The sequence below is a fragment of the Nicotiana tabacum genome, chromosome 24 (genome assembly GCF_000715075.1).
Source record: "Nicotiana tabacum cultivar K326 chromosome 24, ASM71507v2, whole genome shotgun sequence".
Taxonomy (NCBI): domain Eukaryota; kingdom Viridiplantae; phylum Streptophyta; class Magnoliopsida; order Solanales; family Solanaceae; genus Nicotiana; species Nicotiana tabacum.
Genome location: NC_134103.1, coordinates 53978150 through 53989458, shown reverse-complemented (window position 1 = coordinate 53989458; position 11309 = coordinate 53978150).

Here is an 11309-nt window from a genome sequence, read left to right as displayed (position 1 = left end):
CTTTTAAGATGTATTGATCTTTATGGCAGTATGACGTTTATGTACTATTAGAGGCTTGTAGACATATGTCATGTATATGGATACTTGTATGGCCTTTTCGGCCTATGTTTTGAGTTTACAAATGATCATGTCGGCCTTATAGGCCGTATGTCACATGTATAAGTTTCTCTATCAGGATGGATCGTTCTATGTCGAGTATTCACTCATGTTCTATTCTAGTTATTTCATGATAATCCTTTTCGGCTCATTTATCTATGATAGTATGACACGAAAGATTCGTTACGTTAGTACTTAGTTGAGTAAGGCACCGGGTGCATGTCTCGGCCCATGTGGGACACTGAAACAATGAAACAATACCCATGATCACGGCATCAGAAGCAACTACCCCTGGTCTTGCTGGAAATGCATAGCAACGTGCTTGTCCCCAACTTGACTGACATCCCCCTCTAGCACGACCTCAAACCCACTAAGCCCCACCCCTATCTGGTTGTGCGAGTGGTGTAGCTACTGTTTTTGAAACATATGCTACGTGCTCTGTTGTGGGACACTACTTAGAAGTCTGGAGCAATCCCTCTTAAGATGACTAAAGTCTCCATACTCGAAACAACCCTTCCTTTAACGAGGCTGCAGAACCTGTGACTAACTCTGATAGCCCAAATAATTGCCTATGGAACCATGAGCAAATTAAGCGCAGTAAGAATTCTTAGCCAGCAGTGCAATCAATGATGATTGAACTAGGCGAGCTCTGGATGAACTGTGGCTAACTAATGAACCACAGGGAATCTGATGAGCTGCCTAAGCATGCCTAAAATAACGGCCTCTGCTGTGATGTGCCAGGCCTTCAGACAAGGCACCACAATAACCACCCAAACTATAGGGTCTACCACTACTTGTAGGCTGGCCATGTTAGCTGGAAGGTAGTAAAGTCAACTCCATTTGAATCCACAAGACCTGTTATGCAAAAAACTCCAATGACACTGATCATGAAAACTATGAGCATCCTCTGACTCTCCTCTACTGAACTGGGAAGGACGAAGCCTCTAGAATGGCTCTAACATCTTCTAACCCCATCCTATGCCGCAACAACTAGCTGCATTAGAAAACCCAGATTTTTGACAACCTTGCCTGATCCAAGCTTGTATACACACTCAAGATCTCGGCCAGAGTCTCCTAAAGACCAGGTATAGCACTAGGTACCATCATTGTCAAAGTTGGTACCACCGGCTCAACAATATTCGAGACCTGCTACTCCACTAGAGAAACTGGTGGCTCTACAGATGCTGCTCGGCCCTAGCCCCTCATGGCCTTAACTAGACGTACTGGTGCCTGCTCGTCTTATCTGGCTGCACATGTCCTCACCAGAGAATATAAGAGTAACGATTCAAACTTCAGAATTAACAAATCTACATAACAAGAATGCAAGATGGTGATTTTTCCTAACAGTTCGTTAGCCTCTAGAAGATAAGTACAGACATCTCCGTACCAATCTGCAAGACTCTACTTAACTTAGTCATGACCCATAGAACCTATGAACCTAGGGCTCTAATACTAACTTGTCATGACCCAAAACCACCAACCGGTTATGACGGTGCCTAACTCACTTTCTAGGCAAGCAAAACATAACATAAGCGGAACAAGATAATAGAGTTAAGGGTAATAGTACAAATCCAAGGCCAACGTATATAAATAAACTAGTCAATACATAAAATTTCTCCAAAACAGGTAATACAAAGTCATGAGCTCTACAATAGAAGTACAAGTCTAAGTATACGAAATGATAACATTTTCTGAAGAATAATAACAACAACTAAAATGGAAGGAAATTCAAAAGACTACTTTCAAAATAACCTCGTCTCTCAACAACTCACAACAACATACATAGCAGCTTATGGCTGGGTCCAAAATCTGGATCTGCATAATTAAGTGCAGAGTTTAGTGTGAGTACAACTGTAATGACCCGACTAGACATTTCAAATATTTTCTCCTTGTTTCCCTTTTTGATTCTTCGCACATGTGTATTTATGGTTTTATGACTTACGAGGTTAATTAGTTTCATTCCGGGAAGATTTTGGGGTGATATGGATCCTTTGGTTCTTAGCCTAGAAGCTTAAGTTGGAAATATTGAACGAAGTTTGACATTTGTTAAAACTATCCCGGATCGGTGATTTGATGGCTCCTATAGGTTTGTATTGTGATTTTGGACATAAGCGTATGCCCGGAATTGAATTCGGAGGTCCCTATGTTGATTTGGCTTGTTTTGCCGAGAGTTGGAAATTTAAGGTGTAGAAGTTTCCCTATGTTTTACCGTAGGTTGACTTATTGGCTATCGGGTTCGGAATTTGGATTTTTTACTTGGAATAGCTCCGTTTTTTCATTTAAAACATGTCTGAAAAATTTGGTATCATTTGGAGTTGATTTGATAGGATTCAGACGCTTGGTTGCATTTCTAGATGTTTTTTAGTTTTCTATTGAAATTCATGTGTTTTTAGTCCAATTCGCGGTTTAAATATTATTTTGGTATTTTGATCATGCGAGCGAGTTTGTATAATATTTTTAGACATGTGTGGATGTTTGGTTTTCAGTTGCGAGGCTCGGGTGAGTTTCAGACGTGATTCAGATTGGATTGAACTCATTTTGGGTTGCTGGTCTAACGCTACTGCAGTTATCGCAATTGCGAGCACTAACCTCACAATTGCGAAGTGAACATGTGAGGGCCAGGTATCACATTTGCGATGCCTCACTCCCAATTGCAAAATGTAGGCTATATTGGGTAGGTTCACAATTGCGAAGACAATATCGCAATTGCGACTTCCCACATCGGTTGTCAGTGCCGCATTTACGAAGTATCTTTCTAAATTGCGAGGGTTTGTAATTGCAAACCCGGTGTCGCAATTGCGACACCTGCATCTGAACATAAAGGCTGGAAAGTCGGGATTTCACCTCATTTCTCTAATTTTAGAACCCTAAACTTAGTATGAGGCGACTTGGAGAAGGGATTTTCAAATGCAATCATTCGGTAAGTAGTTTTAATCAATTTCCAACTATATTTCATTATTATATATGAGATTTGACATTAAATTTATGAGAAGCAAAGAGAGATTTTGTGAATTTTTGTCTAAGTTTTAAAAAATAAAAATTAGCGATTTGAGAGTCAATTTTGACTCGGATTTGAAAGCAAAGCACATATATTAACTCGTGAGGTTATGGGTAGTCAGGATCTCTGCCCTTGGACCCTGGGTTTGACCGAACGGGCCCCGAGTTGACCTTTGTTGACTTTTGAGGAATTGTGTATAGATCAAACTTTATTTATCGAAATTAGTTTCTCTTGCATTGTTTGTTGATATTAAGTCGTTTTGGTTAGATTTGTGTCGTACAGAGGCCACTCATTAAGGAAAATCTATATTAGAGTGTTGATTTATTCTAGTTGAGGTAAGTATCTTGCCTAACTTTGTGTGTGAGAACTACCCCTTAGGATTTGGATTGATTGAATTAATTGAATTATGTGGGAGACGTGTACACGAGGTGACGAGTGTGTACACGGGATCATATGTGATATTTTAACCGGTTTAGACTCTTAGGCTTCCTTCATGTATTTTGTTGCAATTGTCACATCATGTTATATCTTCCACTTTTTAGCTTACTCTTACATGCTTATGTAACATTGTTAGAACATGTTCTATCTTTTATTATCCAATTGCCCTTATATGCCTTAATTGATGTTGTTACCTCTCTTATTTTCATGTTATCTCTTTATTTGTTAGGTTATTCTCATTGGAGTTGTTATTATATGATGTCTATTCGTGTTGAGTCATTCTCATGTATTTCGATCTAGTTACTATTTCATACGATCTCTATCATTGCTAAGCTTAAATTATACACTTGAATTGGAAGTTGTTATTTTGTGGAATACCTTCATCTTGAGTTATTGAAGTTAAAGTCGTGAAAGCTATTGACACATTAAGGTTAAAATTGCTGATTATTGAGATATCTTTCCTTGTTGAGTATTTCTCATTCATTTTGCTATTTTGAAGATTCTTGTACACATTGTAGTTGAGCCTTGGTCTATATGTTATGGTAACATCGGCATTGTTGATTTTTGCAATGTTGTGACATATGGACATATGTGGTGCGAGTTGATTATTGTGTTGTAATATTGATACGCATGCGGTGGTATAAGGATATGGGTTGATACACATGTGGTGTGATAAGGTAGAATTTATACACGTGTTCTAGTAAGGGAATTACTTAAAGTCACGTGGTGAGATAAGGGAGCTAAACCGCATATAGCTATTTTGGAAAAAATATTTTAAAAATAAATACAAGGCTCACGCGGCGATATAAGGAAAGAATGTGATTGTGACTTGTGAAACATGAATGTGAGGTGTCGTACCTCGGTATGATTCTTGATGTGCATTTATTTTGGTAAGGCTTGATGATGTGATCGGTTGTTGATCTTGTTTCCTTATCTCCCCTATTCTTATTTTTTTATTGTTGTTAGTTATTTGTTGTATTTGTCATATGCACTCTCTTTTTGTCAATGTGTGCTTTATTTCCAATGTAAGTCTTGTACTGGTAAATTGCTTTGTTGTCCCTTTATTACCTTAAATTTCGTCTTTAGCCTACATTACTGTACTGCTTTGTTCTCGTCCATTTCCTCGTTTTTGTCTTTAGACTATATTATACTTTGTTGAGTTTTTCTTTTCTGTCCTAGTAGGTATCTTGACCTGGCCTCATCACTACTCTACCGAGGTTAGGCTTGATACTTACAAGGTACTGTTGTGGTGTACTCATTCTATACTTCTGCACATTATTGTGCAGCTCTAGGTACATCCGCCCGTGTCGGACGCTAGTGATCGACTAGTTATCTCGAAGACGTCAAGGTATACCTTTTCAACGCTCACATGACTTGGAGTCACCTTCTACTTTTGGCTTTATTACTATTTATTTTCAGTTCAGACAGTATTTTCTTTAGATATCCTAAGTGTATTCATGTTATAACTTATGACTCAGTTCCACCGATTTTTGGGAATTATTGACAGTTGTGCCGTTTGAGTTTTAGTATGATAGTATAACAGTTTAATTTGATGTTATGTTGTTATTTCTACTATTTTGCTCAATGTATATTAGGCTTATCTAGTCGTAGAGACTAGGCACCATCACAACGTTTTAAGGTGAGAATTTGGGGTCATGACAACAACCGATCCCATGTACTCAAAATGTATCATAACTAATCTCGGAGAGGTAATAATAGCAAGAATTATCAATGAAACGTATTAATAACCTGCGCAGTTCATGAATTTCATAAGTACACAACAATAGTACAATCTAATCACAAAACACAGTTAAAATCCCCCTCTGTGCACGAGAGACAATGTACCAAACCCTATATCAATTAACAACCCAGCATATAAAGAAGATATGCAAATAAAACATGTACGCATCCAAGGAGATTTCAAGTAAAGAATAAATATAGTAACCAAACACTGATCAATTTTTCTCAAACCGCGTGCACACTATCAAGAGAGAAACATTAGAGATGACCCTAGGAGGATGGATCCTTATCCAAACGCTACACAGACAACTCACATTCCATATATACCAACCGCACGGACAACTCACATGCCAACTATACGGACAACTAGCGTTCCATCAACCCAGTCTATATTACACAGACAACATATATACAAGATTGCAAATACATGAGCAATGGATGTCAAATTACATATTCCTGGAATGATATAAGTGACATGTTAAGGTGTAGGCATGTGCAAAGTGTACTACCATAGTTCAAATTAGGAGATTACGCCACAAACATAACAATTTAAATGTTTGAACATGAGATCAACCAGCAAATAACCTCTAACATGATTCAATTAGCTCACAAAGAGGTACAAACATAAGAATCATAATAGCATAAATCTTATCAATCAACTCAATGCATATCATAGCCTAAGCACTACCCTGAGCATCATTAATAAATTGGTACACGCACATGGATCAACCCCTCACATGTGCACCGCACATAGCACGTGACATTCACTAATAACTCAGGCAACTAGTGCCTCAAAGAAATTTAGGTAAGATACCTACCTCAAGCAAGCCAAATAAATATTCTAAAAATCCCTCATCGCGTGAATTAACCTTTGAATGGCTCGAATATAGCCAAAAATAACTTAATAACATCCATAAAAGCCATAGGAAATAACATTAAAAATAAAGCTCTGATCTTGATATAAATACACAAAGTCAACAAAAAAGTCAACCCTGGGCCCGCACCATGAAACCCGATAAAAATAAATATTCTAAACACTTATTACATTACGATTCCAAATATATTCATTTCATCCAAATCTGACCTCAAATCGTCTCCCAAATTACCAATTTTCACTCTCCAAAAACCATAAGAAACACCCCCAAATTTCTCCTTTAAATTACATAATCTAGGTGTAATAACCCATGAGGAAAAAAGATCTAAAATCAAAATCAAGTGGATATTACTTACACTTCAATTTGTAGTGAAAACCCCTCTAAACCTCGCCTCTAGTCGAGCTCCACAACTCCAAATAATAAAAAATAACCAAACCCGCGAATTAAATATTTTGCCCAGCAATTTTCGCGTTTGCGGACAAAATACCGCTTTCGTAGAGAAAATCTCGCTTCTACAAGTTCAGTTACCCTCAAAATCATCCGTATAGGCACTCCATCATCCGCTTTTGCGCACCAAGCCTCATAGAAGCGATAGAGCTCCTATGTAAGCCCTTCCGTATCTGCGGACTCCTCCTCATCCAGCCTATCTCTGCAACTGTGGCCCCATGTCTGCTTCTGCGGACTTGTACCTGTGGTAAGAACCTTGCAGGTGCGATAACACTATAACATGTATGCCATACAACATGGAAATGATCTAAAAGTCATCTAAAATACACCCGAGACCTCCGGGATACTGTCCAAAAACATAACCTAGTCCCAAAATACAACATAAACCTATTTTGACTTTATTAGTGTTGTCGGGTACACAGTCAGGAGGTTAGTCACCGAGGTTAGTCTAGATACTTATGAGTTCATGGGATCGGTTTTATTCATAATACACTTCTTTACCTTGCGTGCAGATATAGGAGCTGAGCTGCTATGGATGACAGAAGCTTGCATTGATGACGTACTTACTTTCCGTATATAGCTATCACTTGTCCATGGTAGCTTTTGATTCGCACTCTGTTCATGTATATTCTAAATAGATATTGTATTTATATTCATACCAGCTTTGTAAATCTAAATCTTAGTAGCTCATGACTTGTACTACCAATCTCTGGGATATTGTATAGATTTCGGTTATTTCCCTCCTTGATATTATTGATAGCTCTTGTGTTACACTATTCTATGTTTTGCTTACATAGTATATTGGGGTTGGCATCACAATAGGTGGATTTTGGGTTGTGACAAAAGTAGGACCGCCGATTTTGTTTTCCACCCAGGTGTCCAGTAAAATGAGAGACAAAGAGAAAGATTCTCAGAGTCAGAGAGATATAACTAGGGTTTTCTTAAGACCCCTTATTGAAAATCTAAAATATGTGAATTGTAGTGTGTGTAGTGTTTTTATGTAGGTATAACATGTATATTAATATAAAATGTATGTATGTAGTAAAAAAAATTCTAAAAGTGTAGTTTAAGGAGTGGCGAATAAATGAAGAGAAAATGTGTAGGTACTGTGAATGTGTTCTTGAAGAACAATTAAAGGAGAACGAAGAAAATGTGCAAGTGTGTGAACGTGTGTACAAGTTGTGGAGGATGATCTTCTCTATATAGGCAAAGAATGGTCTTTACCCTCTAGATAAAAGAATTTAGCCCGTGGGGTAAAAGGGTGTCATGTCACCATCACATATGTTGTCACCATTACATGTATTATCACATCACACGTCTTGTCACATCATATGCGTTGTCACATCATAATGTCGTGTCACATCAAATGTTGACAAGACATGGGATTTGATTGGATTTAATTTGTTATTTTGAAATAAATTATACCAGCTTTCATGTAATTAATAAATTGTGCTATAAATAAAAGATGATTATTTAATTAGAAAATAGGGATTGTAGTATTTATTAAAAATGCCAACTACAATAATATTGTAGTAATTATTATTTTTAAGGACAATAAATTGGTAGAAAATCCCTATATTTGAATCAGGGATAATTATTAATAAATTACATTAAAGTTGAGATTGTGCAATAGTACTAACTATTAATGACTAGGAAGCATGTCATAGTTAATTTAAAAATATGAAGGGCTAAAGTTAGGTGTTAGCAGCTGCCCCTCTTTGACGAAAGATGATGATGTAAGAGTGTTCCAGCAAAGAAATTGACGAAGTAGTCAATTTTATCCCGACTTTGATGGAGTAGGAATGGATGACAGGTAGTGGGAGTACATAGCAGATTTTGAAAATTGTGGCAGAATTCTGATTTTCGAGTTGCCTACATATCTCGAGCTTAATGACAATCAGACCGTGTCTACTTCTGGGAAGAGGTTGAGAGCAAGATAGAATGGGTTGAAATGGACTATGACGTTTATTTTTGATTTTTGATATTAATATTGCCCCGACATCGAGCTGTGATGGCATTGGATTTTATTTGACTTAGGGGACTTGGATTACCTATGTGCCTCATGATAATGGGATTTAAGATGAATGATACTTGGGGACATGCAATTTCTATTAAAGAGTTTGACGTCTGTCCTCAAAATCTGCTCCAATTTGATATAAGAGGATAATACCACGTTGTGTCGCGTCTTTTCTATTTGATTGATTTGGTGTGGTGTGGACTATACTTTCGCTTGGCCTGAGAGAGGTACATTGTAATGTGTCAAATGATGCATGTGTATTTGATGCGGGGATGATGTAAATTATTTTTGAAAGAAATGGGGCCCCAGGTTGGAACTCTTGAAAGAAATCCAGGTTGGGTTTCGTCCAAGGTTGTTGGAGAATTTGATTTGAAAGGGATCCTTGCTAGGTAACGGTCCGAAGTGAATAAAGCATTTGACTTTGAAGGTTAGACGTGTTGTGTACCGTTTCGAAGTGATCGGAGCATTTGACTTTAAAGGCTAAATGGGTTGTGTACTATTACACAATTGTCTGATCATTTGTCTTTAAAGGTTAGACGGGTCGTGTACCGTTTTGAAATTGCCAGAGCTTTTATATTTGAAGGTTAGATGGGTTGTGTACCGTTCCGAAGTTTTCAGAGCATTTTATCTTTGAAGGTTGAATGGGTTGTGTAGCATTTGGACTCTGTATTTGAAATGCACATGTTACAAGGTGGATGCCTGTAAAAGCAAATAGTTACCTTTCCTATTAAAGAAAATTGATGAACATGGGGTTCTACTTGACTCTTGTTTGTTGTTTTTTGCGTTTTGTCAAGAGTATTGACAATTTGAAAAGTAAATAAAGATTGTGGTTTACTGATCTATCACTTCTTGACATCAGTTAGTACAAACAATTATTATTGGGCATAAGAATGCCCACCATTTGCTTTCCTGCAAATCGAGATCAACTTATCGGTAATATCTATAGCTTCGAGTTGTACCTCAGGTATACCTATGCTCGACAAGATTTGTTCTTCTTGCTTCAATCAAAGGTTTTAAATTTTACATATCCTCCTGTTTCAGGTACCCTCACCACAAAGAAAGTCCTAATTTTCCAACATATTTGAAGTATTTTAATTTTTAGGACCTTTTTTAGAAGCACACTCAGAAGGATGTTCAATGCATGTGATTGAGATACCATATGCTTGGCATTCATGTGAGTATACGCTAATGTAAGAGAACTTGGGGTAGGATACTGTAGGTCTTTTTATCATCTTGTAATAGACTTGGGGACAGGTAGGATGTTCATTTAGGATAAAGAGAGACTAACTCCTCTATGAGCACTGCACTGGGTTTGTGTTTTCGGCATTCAAACCATGCTTCAACGCTTGATCTTGTTTTCTTCTATGTCTCTTTATTTTGTTTTAACTTTTTTTGAACTTTCCGGAGGTTCTTCTTTCTTTTTGGAGTTTTTTCTCTCTTTTTGATGTTTTTATACTTTGTAGGAGTTTTTCCTTCTTGTTGGAATTTGTCTTATTTGTTGGATTTTTTCTTCCTTTTGTGAGATCTTCTCCTTGAATTTGTGGAAGTTTTCTCATTTTTTGGTGGGGTCCTCCTTTTGAACTGGCAGAAGGTCTTCCTTTTGTTAGATCCTCCCATTGAATTTTGGAGTTTTCGCTTTCTATTCTTGAAGTCATATCTCTGATCGTCTTGGATTTTGTATCTTTCGCCTTTTTATGTTTGTCACCTTCACTTTGGATTTAATCTGAAGTTGCACGTCTCCAGTACACTCGAGGAGGTCGGGCCAAGAGAGGGGTAGTGTATTTAAGCACAAAGAAAGGTATGGACTAAGTTATAGTTGTCCAAGAAAAAGTCTTAAGACTCAAATGGGGAATGTGAGGGATCAATAATGTCAATTGGTAGGACTGAAAGGCACAATCGGGTCAAAGAAGGCCTACGGTCCTTTTACAAACCAAGTGTTACCTAAAATTTTGCCTCAACAAACATTCGGGCTAAGGTCTAGATCTACAATGCAATATCATTGAATTTTTATCTAAACCTCACTACACAATGCACATGAAATGATGGGGATAGATTTTTTCTTACGCAAATTGTAAGCATGAGAATTCTTTCCTATGCATACTCCTACTTGTGTTGGTACCAACCAAGTAAAGACTTTGATTTTTCTTTTTTTTCTTTCTTCTTTTTTCGATATTTTGATTGATTATTTTTTTGTTATTTTTTTCTTTTGTTTGTTTTTTCTCTTCTTCTTTTTGTGATTTTGGTTGAAATGGACAAAACCCTTTGTTTTATTTTTATTTTTTTAAAGATGAGATTTTACCCAAGAAGGGTTCTTAATTTTATTTTTATGTTTTTTTAAAGATAGGATTGAACCCAAGAAGGGTTCTTAATTGTTTTTTTTATGATGGAACCGAACCCAAGAAGGATTCTTGATTTATTTTTCGATTTTTGAAAAATGGGACCGAACCCAAAAGAAGGGTTGCTTACATATCTTGTTGAACCAAGAATCAGGTCAGCGTTGTTGAGAAAGATTACAAATAAAAGAAATATTTTTGGATTTTTATGTTTGACATCTCACGTAAAAGACTTCTAAATAAACAATAAAGGAAAATATATATGTTTATTTTTTGAATTTTTCGAAATGATCTTTTTGTAAAGATCTTTGCTCAATTGTGATCAAGTGGCCAAATTTGACTGACTCGTCCAAAATTGGACGAGG